Source organism: Armigeres subalbatus, chromosome 3 (genome assembly GCF_024139115.2).
Source record: "Armigeres subalbatus isolate Guangzhou_Male chromosome 3, GZ_Asu_2, whole genome shotgun sequence".
In the NCBI taxonomy this organism is placed as follows: Eukaryota; Metazoa; Arthropoda; class Insecta; order Diptera; family Culicidae; genus Armigeres; species Armigeres subalbatus.
In genome coordinates, this window is record NC_085141.1 from 198,549,853 (window position 1) to 198,576,162 (window position 26,310).

General features: G+C 41.3%; 1 protein-coding gene across 1 annotated transcript in view; it reads left to right on the top strand.

Annotated features, from left to right (window-relative positions):
* Nucleotides 1-26,310, top strand: part of LOC134225410 (coiled-coil domain-containing protein 42 homolog) — a 174,563-nt gene that overhangs the window by 19,396 nt on the left and 128,857 nt on the right. The window lies entirely within an intron of this gene.

Genomic DNA, 26,310 nt, shown 5'->3' on the forward strand with positions numbered 1-26,310 from the left:
CCATAGTATTATATACCAATCGACTCAGCTCTACGAGCTGAGCACATGTCTGTCTGTCCGTGTGTATGTATGTGTGTATGTGTGTGTATGTGTGTGCACAAAAGTTATAAAAAACATTAGACAACTTTTCGCATAGTAATCCTTAACCGATTTTCTCGCAACAAGTTTCATTCGACAGGGGACAAAGCTTTGTTGATCACTATTGAATTTTATAACGATCGGTCATTGCGTTTAAAAGTAATGAAGAAAATGGTACATCGGACCATTTAAACCCCATATAAGGTTGGTGTCTTAACTAAATGCGAGAAAGGCACCACCAACGCTAGGTGGATTAATCTGGGTTTTTTTTATAAGCGGTAGTAGTATTGATAGAAGTATTATATAATAAGCACATTGTGGTGTGTGCGGCTCTTAATAAAGATTAGATTAGCCCTCGAACCTCGAACAACTGAGACGTACTAAATATTGTAAATCTCGGGTACTTATTCAAAAGGACGTATGTGATTTTGTAAACAAACATTCAAACGTCGATTTGTCCAATCTGATGGCACTCCCACGCAAACCAACACCACCAACAGGTAGCCGAAGGCTTCCCCTATCTGTCTATGGTGATGTTTTGCGTGGGAGTGCTATCAGATTGGACAAATCGATGTTTGAATCTTTGTTCACAAAATCACATACGTCCTTTTGAATAAGTACCCGAGAAATAATCATTTCAAAAGAATGAATGAATAGACAGGGTCAGAGTCTATTATATATAGAGTTGCGCAAAGAGTGAAGCCAAATCTACCTATTGAACTGTCAAACCATCTACCTATCGAGCAAAGTAAACAAATGCTTGTTGGTGAGGCGGAAGTATTGTTATCGCCTAATGATTATTATGGCGAACTAAAACGCATGAATTGAAATGTATTAGATTTGATCTAGAAACAGCTTCAAAAAACATCAATAGATTCCCCAATAAAGTTGCAACAAGAAACTCACGTGTTTGCACTATGTGGGTGACTATAGGTTATCGAATTAAAAAGCTTCAGAAGTGAACGTTCCCGTGAAGTCACTTGAAGGGTTGAACAAAAGTGAAAATTTTCAACAGAATAATAAGAGCATCATTCAGAATAAGTGTAAGAAGATCCTCTTTGCGTAACTCTATATAATAGACTCTGGACAGGGTGAGGATGAGATCACTCTCTTTATCGTGTCAAATATAATCATTTCAAAAGAATGAATAAATATACATGGTGAGGATGAGATCACTCTCTTTATCGTGTCAACTGCAGCACAAATTACATCGTATCTCATTCCCTATTCCAGATTTGAAAGAACCCGTAAAATAACATAATCAATCCTTCTTTCCAATAAGTAACGGCAGATTTTAAACAAATTAGAAAACTCTGTTCTGTTGTCAATGTCCTTCAATTGGTGTATTTTCAACAATTGCAGTGTTAAGTTTTCCAAAAGACGAATTTCGCGCCAACCCTTCTATGGGGCTGGCAGCACCATCTCAGAATCGAATGAAACTTGGTGTGCATAAAGATATGGTATTTCTAAGCCACTCTGCATACTTAGTTTTTCAAAAAGTGTCAAGAGTAACATTTGATAAGAGCCTAATTTTTTTTCATGGATTTTTTATAAATCGATGTAACTCTAAAATGACAAGACCTACAAAAAAGTGTTGTATGGCGGACTGTCGTGAAATTCCCAGAAGTTTTTTGGAAAAATATCCAAAAAATAAAATACCGATTTCTACACTGAAAACAATTAGTTCTAAAAATTAAAATCGATATTACAAAAAAACCTCATCTCAGAAATCGATGAAATTTTTTCTGCAGATAGGTATTTTAATTATCTAACTTTTCTGGGAATAATGTTCCTGTGACATATTGAAGGAAAAAAAGTTTTTCTAGCAAAAACTTTTTCATGTCCATATTGAGTGAAAATTTATCAGCGTGTTTTATGCCTACAGCGCCGATTATAGGTTCAGCAGCCTATCATCAACCAACGACACATATTGGACGTATAAAAATTTGTTTGGGAAGCAATTTAGCATAATCTAACATAATTGTGGACCAACATTTAAAAAGGGTTTATGTTTTATTTGACTTTTTGTATCGAAGTAACTTAAAAACAATTACAAAAAAATAATTACTTTGAAAACGGGCAATGTTGCCGAAACGAAACTGAAGTGATATTTAATTGTAATAGTGGAAAAGATGATGTTGTTTTTCAGCAAAGGCTAACCACTGAACGGTGTAATTTAGAAACCGTTATAAAGCCTGTAGATGATTTTGTATCGTATTTTATTGAAAAAAATAATAAACTTATAACCCATGACATTATTTGCAAACAACAATACTTGTACAGTTAGATTTTTCTGAAAATTATCCATTCATTATCCAAAATGCTGCTCAAGATTGGAATAATTCCCAGGCCACAATACATCCATTCGAAGTTTACTTTAAAAGAAACTGTTAATTAGAAAACGTTAGCTTTATTAATCAGAAGTAAGGACCCATGACACAAAAGCTGTTCACTTATTCATTTAAAATTAATTGACTTTTTGAAACAGTCGATCGATTTTACAAAAATTACTTTTGTGTCTGGGTGAGCTGCAGCACATTATAAAAATAAAAGAAACTTAAACCGTCTAAGACGAATTAAGTACTGTCCATTTAATTCCACCAGTTAATTTTCGTTATCTTTGCAGATACGTATTTCGACCACAACTGTGTGGTCGAAATACGTATCTGCAAAGATAACGAAAATTAACTGGTGGAATTAAATGGACAGTACTTAATTCGTCTTAGACGGTTTAATACATTCCACTAAACGAGCTTAATATATTTTTCTGAAAAGAAACTTTGCAAGTCTGTGTAATTTTAATTCAAAACATGGCTTAGAAGCAGAATGGCACTTTTTTACAACATCGCACGGAAAAGGCCCTTGCGAAGCTATTGGTGGCACTTTCAAACGAATGTCAAAACGAGCAACTCTTGCCAAAGATTATGGAAATACTATCAAGACTCCTCGGGAGTTGTACGAATGGGCGAATGGACACGTTTTCAATCAAACAAAAATATCACTATATTACATTTCTGTTATATCACGAATGAGCAATACCGCCATCGGGGGTGGCAATGGGTCTGGGGGTGCGAATGGGTCATCGCTCTCACCGCGAGCATGGAGGGCGTAGAGCAAAATCGTTCAAAAAGGTCTCTTATATTTTTGTCTTCTTGTGCTCAGATACATCCATTCCACAAGCATTCAAAGTAGTTGAGACACTGACCCATTCTCACCCCCATTTGACCCATTGTCACCCCCGACGACAGTACTCAACAAGAGTTTGATGAACTTTTCAAGAAAGCAAAAACTATAATTGGCACACAAAAGCTTCATTCTTTTATACCAATCGCTCATAATAAAATCCTGGCTAAAAATATTCCAACTCAGATGAAGACCCAAAAGTCTTTGAATTGTTCGACTAAGTTTACAAATTAAATTAAACAAATAAAATTGAAGAAAAAATTAAAAAAAATGCGGAAAATTTATTATTCTTTAAATGTGCGTTTACCGGAAATCCCTCTAATGAAATTACCTACCGAGATTCATCGTTTGGAATCAACATGTTTATCTGATGAAAAAAAAATCGACCTCCAATTTTTATTTTTGCTAAACCAATTTTAATCTTTACATTCATTAATTTATTTTCTCGGTGAACGAAACGCTCTTTTATGTTTCAGACTTCATAGTTCAGACAAATTTACATTAGTCCATCAAACATCGCAATTTTGTAAATCTGGTCATTTGTGTGTAACATTGATATAAGCAATCTAGGAAAATGTACGCCCTTTTCAAATGTTGGTCCACATTAATGTTAGATTATGCTAAATTGCTTCCTAAACAATTTTTTATACTTCCAAAATGTGTCGCTGGTTGATGATAGGCTGCAGAACCTATAATTGGCGCTGTAGGCATAAAACACGCTGATAAATTTTCACTCAATATGGACATGAAAAAAGTTTTTGTTAGAAAAACTTTTTTTCCTTAAATATGTCACAGGAACATTATTCCCAGAAAAGTTAGATAATTAAAATACCAATCTGGGAATTTCACGACAGTCCGCCATACAACACTTTTCTGTAGGTCTTGTCATTTTAGAGTAACATTGATTTATAAAAAATCCATGAAAAAAAAATAGGCCCTCATCAAATGTTACTCTTGACAATTTTTGAAAAACTTAGTATGCAGAGTGGCTTAGAAATACCATGTCTTTATGCCCACCAAGTTTCATTCGATTCTGAGATGGTGCTGCCAACCGCTGGTCGAGTTGGCGCGAAATTCGTCAAAATGAATGTGTGACTGATGGTAGTGATGTATCTATTTTTTTGGGTATTTTAGATATGCATAATACATTTTCCATTAAATACGAATTAGTTTTAGATAAAATTTACCTTCGAATTCAGGATCAAGATATGGCGTACGGAGGAACTTCACAACATCTGTTTTCCTATTGTTTTCGATGAGGAAGAATGCGATTATGCTCTCCCCTTTATACTTCGTCATGTTCCGTAAAGATAATGTAGAACTACCTATAATTCTGATAAACTTTTTTTTTCTTCAAAATAAGTTAGTAATTTTCTATAGAGTGCTAACTCTGAAACCTACGAGCTTCCACTAGTTCGTGCATCAATACTCAATATGAACTCAAATGCTTCGGTGTCGTTGATGAAGTCAACACGGTTAGAAAAAAGTACCTAATTTTAGGTACTTTTTTTCTCTTGCATCTCCTTCCCTCTTCCCTTTGTTGTCATAAAATGAAGAGCAAAACCACTCAACAAGGGCATTAAAGTGTGGGAACTCAACGTTAAGTAATCTCATGTTTACAAAAGTTGAGTGAAATTTACCTAACTTTTGGATAGTTTCTATTTAAAATCAAGTATATTTTACTTAATATTAAGTGAATTTTACTTAATTTCAAGGAAAAATTACTTAATTTTGGGTTCCCACACTGAACCCCCGATTTGAGTGAAAAGTACCTAATATTAGGTACTTTTTTCTAACCGTGAAGGCAGTGCCGACGTCTGCCAGTACCATACGTCTGCTTCCCGTTCGTAACAGCTATAACGTTGCCTCTGCAACAATGTCTGTCCGATTTTGCCGATTATTTTACACAAGACTCCTAAGAAGTATACCACATTCGTTCCTTGGTTTCTTGTAATGGATTTTTGATATTTGTCATGTTTGATTTTTTCGCTAAACTGTAGGATGTTAATAACATTAAAGATTACATTTAGCATGTCATTTCTAAGGAATATTTCGTATACAGGTTCGACGATTTGTCTATACTTTACACAATTTTATTGTGTTCATTGATTCATAGTCAATGGCCCAACTTGTTTTTCATCCACTCGAAATCCTTCGACAATTGATTTGGTTTTAACGGATTCATGTCAGCTGTGTGGCCAATTGGTAACTCATGCTGACTTTGACTCTGATCACCTTCCTGTGACATTTGAAATCTCACAAGAAGCCATTTATAATCCAATCAGCTCTACTTTCAATTACCATAGAGCTGATTGGGATTTATATAAAACGAATATCGATAGGAATTTTGATGTTGATATTCCTCTCGATATCAAAGTGATATTGATAATGCTCTCGTAACTTTGACAAATTTAATTGTGGAAGCCAGAGGCATTGCAATTCCTAAATGTGAAATTAAATTCAACTCCATTATTATTGACGACGATCTTCAGCTACTGATCCGTCTTAAAAATGTGAGAAGAAAGAAATACCAAAGAACTCGCGATCCCGCGTTGAAAGTTATTTGGCGAGATTTGCAAAATGAAATTTAAAAACGTTTCGCTATTCTGAAAAATACCAACTTTGAGAATAATGTCTCGAAGTTGGATCCCAGTTCGAAACCCTTTTGGAAATCAACGAAATTTTTTAAAAAACCTCAAAAGCTAATTTCAGCGCTTAAAGAGGGAGAAAAAAATTTATTAACAAATGGCGAAAAGTCTCAAAAACTTGCTCAGCAGTTCGAGAGTGCCCATAATTTTAGTCTAGGTCTCATTAGTCCAATTGAGGATCAGGTTACACGGAGCTTCGAAGACATTCTCAATCAAGAGAATGTTTTCGACCCTTCATTGGGAACTAATTTGGATGAAGTGAGATCTATTACTAGAAAATTGAAAAATATGAAAGCCCCGGGTGATGATGGTATTTTCTACATACTTATCAAAAAACTTCCTGAGAGCTCTTTATCCTTTTTGGTTAATTTATTTAACAAATGTTTTCAATTGGCATACTTTCCAAATAAATGGAAAAACGCCAAAGTTGTTCCAATTTTGAAGCCGGACAAAAATCCAGCTGAGGCTTCTAGTTATCGCCCAATCAGTTTGCTTTCTTCAATAAGCAAACTGTTTGAAAAGATTATTTTAAATAGAATGATGGTTCATATTAATGGCAATTCTATTTTTGCTGATGAGCAATTTGGTTTTCGCCATGGGCATTCAACCACCCATCAGTTATTAAGAGTAACGAATTTAATTCGGCTCAACAAAACTGAAGGATATTCGACTGGAGTTGCTCTTCTTGATATAGAGAAAGCATTTGGCAGTGTTTGGCATGAAGGTTTGAATGCAAAATTGATGAATTTTATTTTTCCTCTGTACATTATTAAACTGATCCAAAATTATTTATCAGATCGCTCACTCCAGGTAAACTATCAGAATTCCAAATCAGATAGATTACCTGTAAGGACTGGTGTCCCCCAAGGCAGCATACTGGGGCCCATATTGTATAACATTTTGACTTCTGACTTACCTGATTTACCACCAGGGTGTCAAAAATCTTTGTTGCAGATGACACGGGCCTTTCAGCCAAAGGGCGAAGCCTTCGTGTCATTTGTAGTAGATTGCAAAAAAGTTTTAATATTTTCTCCACTTATTTGCGAAAATGGAAAATTTCCCCGAATGCTTCCAAAACTCAGCTTATAATTTTCCCACATAACATAATATATTATGTGTCTATATCCACTTATAAACAGAAAATCAAAACTTTGTCTTAAGAACAAACTTTTAGCAACGCCCGGTGAGAACTCAATAAGTCGCTATACCTAAAATAAAACCGCCGGTGGGAACATGAGGCGCTATCCTAAAATAGCACTCGGGAAGGAGCGCTATTATAAGAATAGTGATAAGGACTCCCGTGGAGGTGCTCTTATAAGGGCAAAACATATATGGATTCGTCCCACCGGCAGCCGAATCTTTTTTCGCAATATCTCATAAAAACACCTTAATACTATCGACATACATATGATTTCCGCACAATGATTTTCGTATCACGCTGTATGCGTACAGTGACAAGATGACATACATCTTTTCTTTCCACCGTTTCACAGCTTGTTTTGAAACTGATTCTACCGCTTTCCAAAACTATATTTTTTATCAAAATGTATAGAAATCATAAACGGTTACTATAGTTTTTATGAGTATTACACAATATTCATCCATGTCTTTTGAATGAATTGTGAATTCGCGTCAGCAGTTCATTCATCGATATGAAAACGTCATAGTTTTCCAAGTCTTCGTATAGGTATTTTAGCAGAAATATGCGAGTTCTTGCAAATATTCCGCAGGGCAATTATCTGTGGTTTAGGGTGATTTCAGTGCAAATGGTACTGATCGTTTAATTCATTTGGACATTTTGAAGGATAAAGCCAGCACCGTTCAATTGGGTCATAGATCCATTTTTGAATTTGTCCAAAACATTCTTCCCGTCTAAAAAAGTAGATGCTGACTAATGCCAAATCAAAGATTTCGCATCCTTTTCAATCCCCAGACCTCATTCCAAATAAAACCCATGGGATTCTTGCACAAAATGTTTGAAATCACATACAGAACTCAAACCATTGAATATCATGCAAAAGTGACAGTAGATCTTCCTGGAAACAACCCAAGAACTGGCAAAATCAATAGGAAGACATCTTCAAAGCAAAATTGTAACAAATAATGGGCTTACGAATAATTATTTTGCCATTGTTGTGAAAAATATCATCCGGAATTGCAGAAAAACGGTTTTTACGGTCAGAAAAACGGTCAGATTGCAAATGTTTCCCGCTCGGAAAGATCTTTTAGACTTCTACCGTGATATCTCTGAGACAAAAAAATTAGTCTCCTAGATATTTTCCTTCGATGTCTAGCACCTATCAGACCTCAAATCCGCCTCAAATGCAACAACCGTTTACACCGGTATCTACCTCAGATTTTAGACGAGTAGACCGTTTCAACCGGTTAAACCGAGAGGGATTTGACACATCGGTTCTCTTAGATAACGCAGAGATATCTCCTAGACTTGGGTACCACAGTTCTGCTAGACTTTTGCTAGATATGATGGAGATATGGGTACTAGATGATTCTTCTTCTTTTTTGTTCTTTTCTTTGCTTTGTTTACATTGAAAATTTTAGAATTATTTAAAAATGTTTATTTAAATTCTATTTACATATATCGTTATACAGTAGCAAGTTATGTTCTCGCAGGACTTCTAAAAGAATTGTGAAAGGATTACCGAATGATTCGCGAAGGAATGTAGAAAGGATTCATGAAGGCTCCCGAAAGGGCTCGTGAAGCTGGATGCTTTACGAAGCAATTCCGCGAGGATTCACGAACAGATTCCCAGAGTGATTTCGAGAGGATGCATGCAGGAATCACAAAAGAATTCCCGAAAAGATTCGTGAAGATATCGCGTAGGAATCCGCAAAGGAATTTTGAAAGGATTCGCGAAGGAGTTTTGAAAACACGAAACGCAAAATAATCCTGAAAGGATTCTCGAAAAATTCGCGAAGGAATCTCGGAAATGCATTGCAAATGCATTCGAAAAGTATTCGCAAATGAATTCTGAAAGGATTCTTGAACGAGTCCCGAAAAAATTCCCGAAGGAATCCCGAGAAGTATTCACAACCGATAACGGAAAATATTTGCAAAAGAATTCCTGAAGCATTTCAAATAGAATTGTTAGAGATACTTTTTGCTGGGGACTTTCATCTGCCCTTGTCGTGACCTCAGGGTCGTTTTTCTAATTGCTCTTAGGAGAAATTGGAGGGGTATTGGCGGGCGGACTTCCCTTATTATACTTTCAAAGCGGAACACCGAAAAACAAGATTTTAATACGGATTATTCTCGAAATGAAGGTTAACCAATAGTGTAGTTTAGATTAACATTATATATTCATAGTATTTTCGGCATTGTTATAGCCATTCAAGTAATAGAGGAGGGGGGGGATAAAGGAAGCACCATTAACATACCGCATTTCTTCTTTGGATGCACTGATGGTTGGAGACCGCCGGTGCGACTCTGGCTCGTCTTTGATCGTGTCTAGGGCGAAGTTCCATGTTCGCGATGCTGCTCGGCGGATAGTGCCTTGGGATGTGCCTGGGTGAGGCCTGCCAACGGTGGTGGATGCTTTGGGCTTCAGCTGGGCCTGGGCGAGGCACGCCAGCGATGAGGGAGGTTTCCGACTTCGGCTGGGCCTGGGCGAGGCACGCCAGCGATGGTGTAGGTTTTCGGCTTCGGCTGGGCCTGGACGAGGCACGCCAGCGATGGTGGATGGTTTTCAGCTTCGGCTGGGCCTGGGCGAGGCACGCCAGCGATGGTGTAGGTTTTCGGCTTCGGCTGGGCCTGGGCGAGGCACGCCAGCGATGGTAGATGCTTTGCGCTTCTGCTGGGCCTTGACGAGGCACGCCAGCGATGGTGGATGTGTTGGCTTCGGCTGGGCCTGGGTGAGGCACGCCAGCGATGGTGGATGTTTTGCTTCGACGGGGCTTCGGCGAGGCACGCCAACGATGGCGGATGCTTTTGCTTCGGCTGGGCCTTGACAAGGCACGCCAGCGATAGTGGACGCTTTTTCCACGAGAACCTTCGCACGGCGCCACTGTCGTAATTACAAAATGGTGGCTAGCTCGTCGTGGCGGACAGCCAAAATCACTCCCCTATTCCGGATACAACAAATTCTCGGCTTCTACACGGCACTACACTGCACACGCGACCAAAGTCACCCTTTTGGGTTTATGAGGCAGAAAATTTACAACCTACTGAGCCCCGATGCCTGGCGGCAAAAGGTTTTTATTCCTATTCCTTTTTTCCCTCGGCAACGACCGCGTGTCGACGAACAGACGCAAAACGTCAGATGTCATCGTGACGGAATAACGACGAGTGTGCGTTCACGGATTGTAGAGGTGCTCAAAGGATAGAGGAGGGTTTATTCTTATTTCGGTCTTAGGTATTGGGTTTGTATTGGAAGTTCAATAATTCTTTTATGTGTGATTTTCCATTATATTCATAATTTCTTAGGCGGTAAGTTGAGCTACCATAATTCAATAGTAATATAAAGTTGGAATAACCTGTAGAGGTTTAATGTGACCGTTTTGGCCGGTAACATTCATCCCCCACTCCGTTTAAAAAAACTTGTTTTTTTTTTCTGTATTGAGAAGTCAAAGTCAAGGAATCTGTCCTAGTAGCTCTCTTTTCAATTAGAGTTAGATTGATTTGGCGAATTGATTTTTCCGTTCCAATGAGAGGAGCTCTATTTCGCAAAATCGCTTAACTCTCATTGATAGAGTCTGGCTATTAGAATGGAATGGACCACGGTAGCTCTCTTTTCACTAAATGGTGAATAGATTTGGCGGAATGATTTGTCCGTTCTTATGAGAGGAACTCTTTTCCGCAAAATCACAAACCATTCAGCAATAGAGTCTGGCTACCTGAATGGAATACGTCGGGAGGTGGTAACTTTCTTTTACCGAAGGGTGAACAGATTTGGCGGAATGATTTGTCCGTTCTTATGAGAGGAACTCTTTTCCGCGAAATCACATGCCATTCCGTAATAGAGTCTGGTTACCTAACTGGAAAAGGATATTGGGCTCTACATAAAGTAGCTCTCTTTTAATTCAGCGGTGAACTGATTTAGTGGAATGATTTGTCCGTTCTGACGAGAGGAACTCTTTTCCACCAGATCACAAACCGTTCAATTATAGAGTCTAGCAAGAAGGGAATAGGTCTTGGTCAGGAGTTCTCGCTGTTGCAGCTCTCTTTTGGTTACGAGTTGACTAGATCTGCTGGAATGATTTGTCCGTTCTTATGAGAGGAACTCTTTTCCACCAGATCACTTAACACTCAACCATAGAGTCTGGCTGCTCAGCTAGTGAACGAAGTGAATCAAAATAATATGCATCACCGGGGATCATGGCCTTCCGGCATAAGGGTTCGTCAGAAAAAAGCAGGTCCAGCCTCTCGAAATCAAATCTTTAGAAATATTAAGCTTTTATTTACCTAATTGATACTTTTATTGTAAATTTAACTTAAGCTAGGAAGAGAAAAATAAGTATTCTAGAAACCTCTTCATTTTATTTAATTATCACCGAAGTGAAATTCGGGATTAAAAAAAAACTCATTCACACATTCATTCATTCCCCCCACCTTTCATACAATTTTCATTCACACCTTCCATTCACACGGTTGTCTGGCTAAAACTATCCTACCAAGAACAACACACTCACACGCACACACACCAGTTATCGACTATTTGGTTAATTCTAGGGCCCTTATTATAAATTTGAGAAGGTCTAGCGTTCTTGCTAGACCCACTCGATCGTAGGTATCATTCGATCAACGAAATTTACCACCTGGGAGGCGTTACTATTTTAGTAAACAATCGCCTTAAATGTGACACTGGCAACGCCAGCGATTGTCACTAAAGAAGAAAACGAGATGGATGAGAGGAAGAGACAACATATGATGAGTATCAGGAGGAAACAACCATTGAAACTCTGACGACGACGAGAACCGAGAAGCATGAATGACGTAAGTTTTTTTTTTTTTTTTTTTTTTTAATTTGTTCTATTTGTTTTTCTCCGGTGAGAGGCAATTTACCGAATTTTCAATAGTCCTTCTATGGGAATTGGGTTGGGATGAGAAAGCGAAACAGATGTTCAAATCGGCACTACCCTGGCTTCAGGTGAACGGCTGGCCAGATTCCTAGGTTTTTTCCACTTAGGTCCTCCAGCTCATAGGAGGACGAGCCGATTTTAGCCTTCACCCGGCAGGGTAGATATTGCCGGCCTAGTTTGGCATTATAATTTTCGACGGCCGAAGACTGCTTCATGTTCTTCCGGTAGACTAACTGTCCTACCGCAAAGGACTTGGCGAACGTACGGTTACGCAGATTGTAACGGCTTCGGGAAACGTCATGAGATTTTTCGAGATTTTTACGAACGATCTCGTGAATGTTCGTGAACATCTGTTTGCGTCTTTCCACTTTCTCTTCCGCGGATAATTTGTCTCCGTGACGAGATAGACGGTGGTCGGACCCCTGCTCCGATAGCTCTTGTCCGTGGGTAATGAAATACGGAGTGAACCCGGTCGAGGCGTGGATACTGGTGTTGAGCATTAGCTCAATTTCGGGCACTTTCATATCCCATACACGCTGGTCTTCCTGGACATAAGTGCGTATGGCCGCGTTTATTGTCCGGTTGACGCGCTCGACCGGATTCGATTGCGAATGGTAGCGGGAGTTCAGCCAGTGTGTGATTTTGAAGTGATCTAATAATTCTTTGAAGTCTTTTGAAGTGAAAGTACTGCCATTGTCGGTGATAATGGTTTCAGGGACAGAATTCCGGTAGAACCACTGATTCTTCAAAATCACACACATGGCTGAACTATCCAGCTTTTTCATCGGGTGAATCATTACCCACTTCGAGAAATAGTCACAAATCACTAGAATGTGCTGATTTCCCTTCCGGCTCCGTGGCAACGGACCAACAAAATCCATTGAAATGATTTGCCACGGCCGGGACGCACAGCGCATTTTCCCCATTTCCGGGGTTGTTTGGACGTAAGACGGTTTGACCTCCTTGCAGGTGGAACAAGCGTGAATATATGCCCTGACGTCCTTGGCCATCTTGGGCCAATAATAGCGCTGTTGGACACGAGCTATCGTTTTGTCAAACCCAGGATGGAAGTGCTCATCGTGAGCTTGCCTCAAAATCTCCGCAACATCATCGGCTGGAACTACTTGCTTCCATTCGAATCGCGAGTCGAAAGGTACATTCCGGGCAGTGACGAACTTATACAGCCTGCCATCTTCAACCTTGAAGTCGACGAAGTCGTCTGGGCGGCTGCTGACCTTATCCATCAAGGAGGCGTACCACGGAGAAGTCGGTGAATCCTGGACTAACGCTATGCTTCTCGACAATGCATCCGGGACGACATTTTCTTTGCCTTTCCGGTGCACTACGGTCATGTCGAACTGCTGAAAGTCCAAGCTCCACCGACTACACCGGGACCCAACCTTCCACTTCGTCTTTAGGATGTGGGTCAACGCCGACGAATCCGTCACTAAGGTGAAGTGGTAACCTTCAATGTACCCCCGAAACGCTTCGATGGAGAGCAAGGCGGCTAGAGCTTCCTTCTCGGCAGCGTGATAGTTCTTTTGAGGAGTGGTGAGCTTCCTAGAAAAATAGGAAATTACCCGCTCACCCTCCTCCTGCTGCTGAGTGAGCACTCCCGCAACAGCGACATCGCTGGCATCCGTCTGGATGGCGAACTCCCGAGAGAAATCGGGACTTCCCAGAATCGGAGCGGCGATCAGCTGCTCTTTTATCTGGCAGAAAGCTCTCTCCGCGGCTGGATTCCAGCCGATGACCTTGGATTTGGACTTGAGGAGGTCCGACAGGGGCCCGCAAGTCTCACTGAAGTTCCGGATGAACCGGCGGTAGTAATTTGCCATTCCTAGGAATCTCCTGAGCTTGGTGATCGTGGTCGGTCTCTCGTACTCGACGATTGGACGGATCTTGTCCGGATTTCCACGCAGACCTTCCGAGCTCAAGAGATATCCTAGGAAGGAAATCTCCGGCACCCCGAACTGAGACTTCTCAAGTTAATCATAAGGTTGGCTCTGTTCAGTCGACGCGCAATTTCACGAAGCAACTGAACGTGATCCTCAAATGTCTCCGTTATCACGACGATATAGTCGAGGTAGACGTTGACATAGGGTTCCAGTACACCGTGGCCCAAAACTCGGTTCATCAGTCTTGCCAGCGTAGCACACTGAAAGCCGTATACTTCCTCGAAGACTTCTCCAGCGGAACTTGTAGGGAGGCCTCCGACAAGTCTATGGTGGATAGGTATTTCGCCCTCGGTAGTTGGCCAAGATTTCGGCACGGGTACGGCAAGGGGTAAGCATCACGAACAGTGCGTTCGTTACTTTTACGCACGTCTAAACAGAACCGAACCTTATGAGGCTTGACGACTGGTACGCAGTTCAGCGACCAATCAGAGTTGCTGGGTTCAATTATGCCAGCGTCCAACAATCTTTGTAGTTCTACAGCCACCAGACCTTGTGTCTTGGGGGACATGACGTATGGGAACTGTCGAACGGGCGGTTTTCTCCGCCACTCTTCACTGAGTTCGATTTTGTGTTCCGCCAACGGAGTGGTTGACAATCGTCCGGGGCGGGCTGCTATAAACAGCGTTTTGATCTGCTCTATGGTCTGCTGCTCGGTAGCAGTCAGAACAGTCGGAGACGGTGGTGACTCGCGGCTCATTTCTTCCTCTGAGTTCTCCAGCATGGCGCAATCAGTGATTGTAGGCTGGATACTGAAGGTCTTCCAGAAATCCATGCCACAGATGCAGCTGATGGCCAGGTTAGGAACTACCAGAGTCGGAACAACCTTGACCGTACCGTTCCATGAAAAAGGTAAATAAATTCGTCCGCGGACATTGAGCGCTTCTCCGCTCGCTGTGCGTAGGCGGACGGGATCCCGAAGTGGAAATAACCGCTTCGGTTTGAGTGAATTGAAGACGCTGTCATTGATCAGGGTAAGATTACTACCGCTGTCAAGAAGAGCGCGAAAGTTTACCCCGTAAACTTGTACAGAAGTGTAAGGACGATTATCGTTGGGGAATGGATATGAAATGGTGAACGAAGCCGGAGATACCTGGTATAGGTCATCCGAAGCCGGCTCGAAACAAGCGGGAGGTTTTACGCCTAGAAGTTTTGGTTCAGCGGCCGGCGGTTTTGGCTCGCTGCGATGGCGTTTTTACGCAATACGGACAATTGTTGGACGGATAGCCTCGGAACCCACAGTTCTCGCACAGTACTCCTTTCGGAAGTCGGCATTGATCCATCCGATGCCCAAACTTGCCGCAATTGAAGCAGTGGCGACTGGAGAGAGGCTGATGAGACTCGATCATGTCTTCGAGTGTCGCGTGTGACCGAATTGACCCGCGGGGACCAGAGGCTCCGCCTTGGGAACCCTTTTGTTGCTGGTTCGATAGCGAGAAGGAGTGGCCGGATTGGGACGCCGGCTGGGACGAGCGTTGCTTGCTCGCTTGCTTCTCCTTTTTCGGTTTAGGAGTCTCGGAATATTCTACCGCATTCACCGACTTCTCCGGTCCAAAGACCTTATTGTACACGGAGAAGTTGACAGCGTCTATCTTCTGACCGGCAGACACCAATGTCTGGAGGTCGGCGATAGGAAGGAAATTCAGCTGTTTTTTATAGTCGATCCGGACATTCTGCATCAGAATTTGGACCTTTTCATGTTCCGGAATGGGAACACTCATAGTTCCGAACAGTTCCTCCATACTGTGGTAGTACTGGAGAAACGTCTCGTTCCGCAACTGGTGACGCTGATAAACCTTCATTTTTATCATGGTATCTAGATCGGGGTGCATGAATGTCCTCCTGAGCTCTAGAACCAGGTGCTGCCAATTCAACAGGCGACCGGCAGCCCGCATGGTCATATACCACTGCAAGGCGGGTCCCTTGAAAAGGTGAATCGCTGAATCGAATAGCTCGACTTCTGAGACATGCTCAGATACGGCCATGGCATGGACCATTCCAAGGAACTGGTTCAACTTCAACCCTTGATCCTCACCATCGTATTTGGAAATTGTCCACTTGGACACAGGTAAGCTGTGACGCCCCTGATTACCCGACAGCGTTGCGCTGTAGGGAGTGAGAGATGGATTGGCGTAAGGAAATGAAGTTGAGGAAGCAGTTGCCGTCCATGGATTGGTCGATTGAGTATTTCTCAAAGTCGGATTCTGAGACCACGAAGGGTTCGTACAGGCACTGCTCAGTGCCGGATTTCCGAGCCAGGGATTGAAACCCGGCGTGCTATTCACAGCCGAATGGACTGACCACGGCATTGAAACCGACGCCGCACATATGGCTGGATTTCCGAGCCACGAACTAGTAGCGGAGGAGCTACTGAAAGGCTGAATACTCGAAGCCTTCTGAAGGTGGTCCTGCCACGAGGTAGAACACTGAGGCAGTGCTGACGAATAGCTCTGAGGAAGCGAGAATGTGACATTAGTACCCGGTCTTGAGTGAGAAGCCACCGTATGGGCTTGTGAATTCGTAGAATAGGCGGAACTGTAAGCATAATGCTCGGTAGATGGCACCGATTTACCGGAGCGCAAAACGCCGGTATTGTGCAAGTCCTCAGAGACTTGAAGATGAGCTGAATAGGGAGTGAACGGAGGTTTAATCATCGGAATACTAGGTACTCCGGGCTGTACATTCGATATATTCGGCTGGGTTCCACTCGGAACGCCGGATATATACAATACAGAACTCTCATCCCGTTGCTTATCTCTCCTATCCAGCTCTGCTTCAAGCTCTTTAATCCTCGCCATCAACGAGTTCACACATACGGCACGTTCAAGTTGGGAACTCGCAGAATTACTTTCTGCCGGCACGGTTCCCTTAGGAATAGCCCCGGTACCAGTCACTGGAGTGGGCAAAACAGGAGGTGCAGCATAGCCCTCTGCACTGAACAGATCCACCAAAGAATGGTCCTCCGGATCCTCCCTGTTTTCCCCTCTTTGTTCCTCAGAACCCCCATAAAAGTTATTTAATAGAAGTTTCACCACGTCTATCAACATCGCCTTTAAAAAGTTTTCCGCTTCTCCCAATTCCCTAGCATTGTTAACTAGAAGGACAATTCGGTGGCCAAAATGCAGCAACCTTGCTTGCCCTCTGACCTTGAGAATCTTATCATTCTCCTTCAGACCTTCTACGATCTCGTCAAAATTCCGTCGGCAAAACTGAATTGTTTCCTCCCAATCCACATCAAGTGCTACCTCGATGGTTTTCTGGGTTTCCTTCTCGTTTTTTAAATGATCTCGAAGGCTTCTCCGCCTTCGAGAATAGGTGGGATCGTCGCGGATCACTATCGATCGGATATTGAGCTCAAATTCGAGCTCATAGGGCATTAAATGGTCCACCCTTAAGGAGTGGTACCATTCTAGAATTTTGTCGACTGCCTGGGAATAATCCATCAGTGCTTCGGCCATTTTCGAAACCGAAAATGCTTTAAAAATATATTAAATGCGTAAAATATATACAATAAATTCTACCAAATAATCTAAACCTACAAAATTTACCCCTAATTAGCGATTATTCTCAAAAAATGTGAGAAAAGAAGCTAAAATAAAAAGAAGGCTAAATTCAAGCCTATGCTGTCGCATAAATTATGCGACCAAGGAGAAATTAGCATAAACCTATGCTATTTCCCTAAGCTAAACCCTAAGCGAAATTATAGAAATAGAAATTTACCAATTTTGAAGCACTGTGTAATGAAAATTAGTAGCTAAGAATCACTTATTATAAGCAATTATTTACAATGTATCAATGTATAATAGATTAAATTTCTAAAGTCGATTGAAAGGCGACAATTATAAAGATTTCTCATCATCCGAACCCATACCAGAAAATGAATTAGTGAATGCAATGATTATAATGAATACAAACCTTTTCACTTTATAAGAACAATTGGAATAAAGGATTCCAATTCCTCCTGAGCTTACTTGAAAAGGGTTCCACTTTAGGGTTAAAGTGGAAACCTTTTCTTTAATTTTCTTTGCGTTGAGCGCCAATTGTTAGAGATACTTAGCTGGGGACTTTCATCTGCCCTTGTCGTGACCTCAGGGTCGTTTTTCTAATTGCTCTTAGGAGAAATTGGAGGGGTATTGGCGGGCGGACTTCCCTTATTATACTTTCAAAGCGGAACACCGAAAAACAAGATTTTAATACGGATTATTCTCGAAATGAAGGTTAACCAATAGTGTAGTTTAGATTAACATTATATATTCATAGTATTTTCGGCATTGTTATAGCCATTCAAGTAATAGAGGAGGGGGGGGATAAAGGAAGCACCATTAACATACCGCATTTCTTCTTTGGATGCACTGATGGTTGGAGACCGCCGGTGCGACTCTGGCTCGTCTTTGATCGTGTCTAGGGCGAAGTTCCATGTTCGCGATGCTGCTCGGCGGATAGTGCCTTGGGATGTGCCTGGGTGAGGCCTGCCAACGGTGGTGGATGCTTTGGGCTTCAGCTGGGCCTGGGCGAGGCACGCCAGCGATGAGGGAGGTTTCCGACTTCGGCTGGGCCTGGGCGAGGCACGCCAGCGATGGTGTAGGTTTTCGGCTTCGGCTGGGCCTGGACGAGGCACGCCAGCGATGGTGGATGGTTTTCAGCTTCGGCTGGGCCTGGGCGAGGCACGCCAGCGATGGTGTAGGTTTTCGGCTTCGGCTGGGCCTGGGCGAGGCACGCCAGCGATGGTGGATGGTTTTGCCTCTGGCGGATGCTTTGGGCTGCTGGGCCTTGACAAGGCACGCCAGCGATAGTGGAGGTTTTCGGCTTCGGCTGGGCCTGGGCGAGGCACGCCAGCGATGGTGTAGGTTTTGCTTCGACTGGGCTTCGGAGAGGCACTCCAACGATGGTGGATGCTTTTGCTTCGGCTGGGCCTTGACAAGGCACGCCAGCGATAGTGGACGCTTTTTCCACGAGAACCTTCGCACGGCGCCACTGTCGTAATTACAAAATGGTGGCTAGCTCGTCGTGGCGGACAGCCAAAATCACTCCCCTATTCCGGATACAACAAATTCTCGGCTTCTACACGGCACTACACTGCACACGCGACCAAAGTCACCCTTTTGGGTTTATGAGGCAGAAAATTTACACGAGCCCCCGATGCCTGGCGGCAAAAGGTTTTATTCCTATTCCTTTTTCTCCTCGGCAACGACCGCGTGTCGACGAACAGACGCAAAACGTCAGATGTCATCGTGACGGAATAACGACGAGTGTGCGTTCACGGATTGTAGAGGTGCTCAAAGGATAGAGGAGGGTTTATTCTTATTTCGGTCTTAGGTATTGGGTTTGTATTGGAAGTTCAATAATTCTTTTATGTGTGATTTTCCATTATATTCATAATTTCTTAGGCGGTAAGTTGAGCTACCATAATTCAATAGTAATATAAAGTTGGAATAACCTGTAGAGGTTTAATGTGACCGTTTTGGCCGGTAACAGAATCTCTAAATTATTGCAGATGGAAAGGTTTAAAAGTAAAATGAAAAGATTTTTCAAAAGATTTAAGATTTTTGACTTCAGGAATCATGGCGAGATTCCAGAACATTGCCAACAGCCCTGCTAAGATTCAAGTAAAGTCATTGAACATATTATTATAAAATCTTGAAAGAATGGTAATTTGGAAATGGAATACTAGCTTTCGATTTGGGTTCGATCCCGACGGTCAGGGTAAACTTTACCGACTAGGACTTCTACTTGATATAATATTACTTCTTCATCTTGAAAGAGTCCTTGGCAGCTGTTAGATATGTCCAGGGGCTTCTATTGCATCGGTCACGCCCAAAGTAGATTCGTCCAGTAGAATGTTCGTGTTGTACCGCTCCAGATGGAGTCCGAGGATTGACCGAAACGGGATGTTTATATTGAGAACCGGGCATATTTGTTCATCCTTGCGAGAAAATAAAAATAGATTATTATGCGTCGAATGAGATGCAATAATAAAAGAAAATTTTATAGAACTAATAATTCAACATTTTTGGTTTTTGAAATTGTACTTTGAAAAATTTAACCGTAGCAATCCTTATGACCGTTTTGTCAAAACCTAGCTTTACAATAGTGAGTGCAGTGGCACATTCGATCAGTTAGCTTATGTAATAGGTGTTAAAACAAATCGATGTGCTTACCATTGTAGCTAGTCCCCTAAAATAATACATACTAGGAGAGGAAGCAGCTGGAATTGACTTTTTATTTAACGATAATACCGGTCACTTCGGCATATGACTTCGATGAATATCTGCGGGTCACTTTGGGGTAGACTATTCTCCTCAGAAGAATTTGGCAATGGCAATACCGAAGCATCGTGCGTCGTCGTTGGCTGCTCCACTACTATTTTCAAGTGATTTTGCCGTTTCCTTTTGGGATAGTGTTTAATGTTCATTATTTAAACAAAAAACCGTAGCAAACGATTCGCTACGAACGACAAAAATATTAATTGTTAAACTTCCTGGTGGAAAAATTGCGAATGCGAGCGCTAGCGGCACTAGCTGAAGAAAAAAATGACAGTTCAACCGTTTGGGTGAGAACGCGGAAAATAACTGGCAAAATATTTTTCTCGGCGAAATTACTTTATAGGCGAGGGGATGGGTGAAAGAGTAAGCGGGTTAAACAGTGGTTATCGGTTCGGAAACAAAATGGTGGTTCTGTTTAAATAGGCTGTTCGAGAGAGGATACCCAAGACACATTCCTACGGTTGGCGTCCTGATGAGGTAGATTTCTCTTCGCTATTAGACATCCTCCAATGCGGGTTGTTTTTATTTCATATTTCAAACGGCGTTTTTGGCATTTCAAAAAACAAATTAGGGAAGATCCATAAAGTACGTCACGCAAAAATTGCCGATTTTGAACCCCCCCTCCCCCCTTCGTCACACTTTTTGTATGAAATCTCTAAAATTTTTGTATGAGTCGTCACGCTGCTCGAAACCCCCCCTCCCCCCTAGGAGCGTGACGTACTTTGTAGATGGTCCCTTATGTTCTGTTTCGTACAATACAACGGTCGAAGGGCAGGGTACGGAAATCATCGTGCTATTGTAGGGTGCTGTCAATACGATTGACCATTGCACGAGTCAAAATCTCCATATAAAAAAAATTGTAAACATTGCCCTCATGAGAAGTCACTCCCATTTAAACATGGGTAAAAAAATGTAAACATTGCCCTCATATGGTGTCCGATGACGTCATGGTGCAATCGTTAATATACCGCGCGGCTGTTGTAATGTTTCCAAAAGCGCATTTGCACAAGATTCCACGCGGCGTTCCCCATTCGAAAGGAACAACCGCACCCAACACTCCAAATAATCTAAACGTTGTTTCCACCTGAATTTTCAGGTACATTTTACGTGCACACGAAATTGCAAATGCTTCAGAAAATTCAGGTGAAACTTACGTGTCCGGTGAATTCTAACCAAAACTCAGGTAGAACGTAGAATGAAAATTCTATCGAAAAATCAGGTAAAAGTTACGTGAATTTCAGGTGGAAAAAATCTACGTACTTTTTCAGGTGGAAACAACGTGCAGATTTTTTTGGGTGTAGGAAACGCCGCAATGTTATCTCCCCATAAGAATCGAGTATACACACCAATTTTTTTTCGCTGGAAACCAGCAAAATTTTGCTGTATTTTTCCGAGCTGTAAAACCAGCAATACATCCAGCAAAATTTATTTTGCTGTGCTTCCAGCAAACATGACAATCATAAAAATGACAGGTTCATAAGGTGACACGGGAAGCACAAACAATCATTAAATCGTCATCATTTCATCATTGAATGCTTAACTTTTTTTCTACAACAAATATGATTTTGAAAAAGTATCACCGGCGCGTGCTTACTCGCAATCTACACGCTGATACATTTACAGTTACATCAAACAACTGAAAACCGAAATACGCCGCTCCAAAGTTGCGAGGTGATAATGCTAGAAAGAGACGAAAGATAGGAAAAATAACACGGTGTTAAGTGCCTCCCCGAATCACCATAATTGTCTTTCCTGCAATGTCGATGATGGCTTGCTGGACGATCAGCAAAAGAAAAATCAAAATGATTTACTGTATTTCCAGCATTTTTTCTCATACCAGAAAGCGCAATAAAGTTAATAATGAAATAATAATGAAAATGAAATAACTTCTCTTAACACCCATCAGTTAATGATGGTACATGTCACAGGAAATATATTTTCATAAAACGATATGCATCAATTTTTGTTTTCAATTATGTAGATACAAATAAAAGCAGAAAACATCAGTAAAACAACCTCACGATAACATTGTTCACGGAAATGGATGGCCTAATAAAATTAGAAGCACCCGTAGTTGTCTGGTCCAGCAACTGGATGATGGACTGCAGTTCCGGATCAATTTCAAATGTTTTTATTGAAAAAGCAGCTCTAACTCAAACACCCGGTAATGAAGCAAAAATGGTGGCCGTGTACTTTTGCGCATTTTTATCTCTGACGCATGACTTCAATTTGACAAATAAACACGGTTGCTGGATTTCCAGCAATAATTTGACCGCATTTCATTTTTGCTGATTTTCAGTAAATCATTTGAACGACAGCTGGATTTCAGCAAATAAATTCATTGCTGGTTTACAACCAGCAAACTGTTTTGCTGGAACGAGAAATGAAAATTTGGTGTGTATACGGGCAGCAAAAAGCGCGGTGCGTCGTTTCCTTTGGGGATCCCGGATAAAAAATACAATAGAGTTGCAATAAAATATCATAAAATCACAATGCATTTTATTTATGAACATTAAATTCTATTGTTTTTATATCATACCAATTAAAGTGCCATATTGTTGTTTCAATAGACGTACAATAGATTCAATGGCCAGTAAAAAGTTGACAATAGAACCACAATAAATTCAATTGTAATGGCAAAAATTTGTTCGAGAAAAAATCGATTTTTTTTATTGTAAAGATACATAACAACCCCTATTTTCTATTGTAAAACTGCCATTTACAATAGCCGTTAAGGTGGAAAACAATATTCTTCAATTTTATTGTATTGTGAGCCACAATAGAGTTTACCGTAATTACTATTAATTTCAGCGTAATGTTACAACAATTTCTATTGTAATTGTTTTGGAATTTTTTATTAGGGGAGCGCCGCGTGTACTTTTGGGCAAATGCGTTAATATAGTGATACCGGCGTGATTCTGGGTGACTGACATATGATTTTATGCTGTACAGTGGTATTAGTATCATATATGTGTCACAAGTATAAAATGGCAAATTTAACTGTATCAAAATTAAACATCTTTTCCAAAAAAAACTGTTAGATAGTAGGGTAAATGATGTATCTTGGACAAGCACATGACATTCATTAGAAAATATATCGAGATTGAATAGTATAAAACAATTGAAAATCACTAGGTTCATCCAAATACATAACCTATGATTAGTCTTGTGTCTCCATTGCCCAATTTTTGAGTAAATTACGTTTACTAGGTGTAAACTGTAATATACTGCGACATCAATATACTTGGACATCAAATATATAATTTCGACATGGAAAATGCATATATTTTGGACAGAGTCATTTTCTCCTAATTTAAAAATGGCCACCTACAGATCTCAATGGTATGACTTACCTACACGTATCCACATTCATTTAAATGCATTTATTTACTTAACTGACATAGATTAAACCAGAAATTAACATTGTTTCGCAATCTTATCGATATTGCTTTTTTCATTGAAACTTTTCCTTTCGTCACTGAAATCGTTGACACTTGTCTTCAGCGACTGCTTCCGCGATAGAGCATTTGCACATTTTATTCACTCACACATCTATATTACTGTCAGAATGTGCATTTGACAATTAAATTTTCAGCTAAAAGCTCTATTTTTTGACACCGGTGCACTCACACAACCAATCGACATCAGTTGTCAAAAAATCAGGAGTACCAACTTGATGACTATCTCCTTGTCGCCGAGTCTGGCGCTGAGTGCTCGGCGCGGAAACCCAAAGGTGGGAATAAAATTTTGGGGCTTATGCGCAATATCATTGAAAACAGCCTGAGAGTTGGCAATTAATGGTTCATCCATGTACTATACATGGGGTGACCAATAAATGTCTGATGCATAAAAACATAACTTCATTTTGGTCACTCCTTTTTCATCCGTCTCAAGTTCATGTTAAGCGATTTGAATATGTTAGTATCTCAATTACAATTAAGCTTTGGCCGCAGGACCTCAAGATTGCCGTTTGAACCAATTTAAACGTGTTTCAGGTGCATGTTTTTTTTTTCAAGTTCGTTTATTTGGTAGGCTCAGGCGTGTAAAACACTTTACGGAGCCACGTTTCTTTGTGATATGTACAATCGACATAATCTTATTATTAAATTAGTAAGAGAGGGAAATAAGCCAACGTACTCGTGGTGACTCGAGGTTAGGCTTACAATGTTTAAGGATGGATGGATTAGGATTCGGGAATCAGGGAATCATCATAATCAAGGAATTTCAGCAGCTCATCCGGTCATTTGGCGTCGGGGACGATGTGGTGTGTCGTCGTGCTCGAAAAATGGTTCGCATGGGAGCATCTTCCGGACGGCCAGAGCTACGGCGCTCTACGGGACAGAAAGACAGAGACAAAACAAAAATAAAACTTCGAAGAAAAGAAAAAAAAACAAAAGTATTAGACTTTTATGTCAGAGGAACAAAGAAAACTATAAATGGCTTGCATATAGACCACATCACGATCCCCCAAAACACCTCTTATCTCCTGGAAGGGTTGTTTACCTCGGGCCACTAGGGTATCCAATAATTGCTCTCTGGAGACGTCGTTTTCCGAGCAGAACCAAACTACGTGATCGATGTCATCATAACCGGCTCCGCACCTACATAAGTTCCTATCGACAAGGTTTATTCTGTACAGATGTGCGTTTAGTGAATAGTGATTGGACATAAGTCTCGACATCACGCGAATGAAGCCTCGACTTAAGTCCTCACCTCTGAACCACGCTCGCCCAGAAACTTGAGGAATTATAGAGAATAGCAACGGTCCAAGTTCGTTGTGTGTCCAATTTCTTTGCCAACTTTGAAGAGTACTCTGACGGACTAATGGGAAAAACTCGTTGCTCGAGAATTGTCTATCATAAACCTCACCTTCCTATGCGCCCACCTTTGCCAGCGAGTCTGCCTTCTCATTGCCGTGGATTGAGCAGTGAGAAGGGACCCAAACAAAGGTAATCTTGAATGATCTTTCGACCAAACCACGCATCTGCTCTCTTATGTTTGTAAGAAAGTAAGATGCGTGCTTAACAGGTTTCATCGATCGGAGTGCCTCGATAGAACTAAGACTATCCGAGAAGATGAAATAATGGTCTACGGGCTGATCGGAAATTATCCCCAAAGCGAAGTTAATTGCTGCCAGCTCAGCAATATAAACCGAGCACGGTTCCTGAAGTTTTCGGAAGGTGGTTGAAGTTACATTGTAAACACCGAAGCCAGTGGATCCGTTGATGCGAGAACCATCAGTGAAATATCTGTTGTTGCAATTGACATGTTCATATTTTTCAGAAAAAATGGAGGGAATTGAAAGATTTCGAAGATGATCTGGTATTCCTTGAATGGCATGTTTCATGGACAGATCGTATTCAATTGAGAAACTGTCATTGGTGAAGTCAACTCGTGGGGGAGTATAACATGGAAGACAAAGATCTGACGATATGTAGTTGAGATAAACTCTTAGGAATCTTGACCGATGAATCAGTTCAAGCATATTATCGAAGTTATGTAAGACAAGTTTGTTACTTGTTCCACATTTGATTAGTATTCTTAATGAGAGCTCCCAGTAACGGTGCTTTAAAGGAGTGACTCCAGCAAGCACCTCCAGGCTCATGTTATGCGTTGAATGCATACAGCCAAGGGCAATACGCAAACAACGATATTGAATTCGTTCCAATTTAATTAGGTGACAATCAGCTGCTGAGAGGAAGCAGAAAGAGCCGTACTCTAAAACAGAGAGAATAGTCGTTCTATATAGCTTGATGAGGTCTTCCGGGTGAGCACCCCACCATGTTCTGGAGATAGAACGTAGGAAATGGATCCTTTTCCGGCATTTCTCTATCAAATACTCAATATGAAGTCTCCAGGTGCATTTAGAATCAAACACGACCCCAAGGTATTTAGAAGATAAAAATTGGTTGATGTCATCTTTCAACAGCTTTAGTTTCAGTTGAGCAGGGTACCGCTGCTTAGTAAACACAACCAACTGAGTTTTTTGCGGTGAAAACTCGATCCCCAAATGTCTAGCCCAAACAGTCAGATTATCTAGGGTACTTTGCAATGGTCCTTGCAAGACAGCTGCACTTGGACCTCTTAGAGAGACCACGGCATCATCTGCAAGTTGTCTGAGCGTGCATTGTCCTTCCAAACAATTGT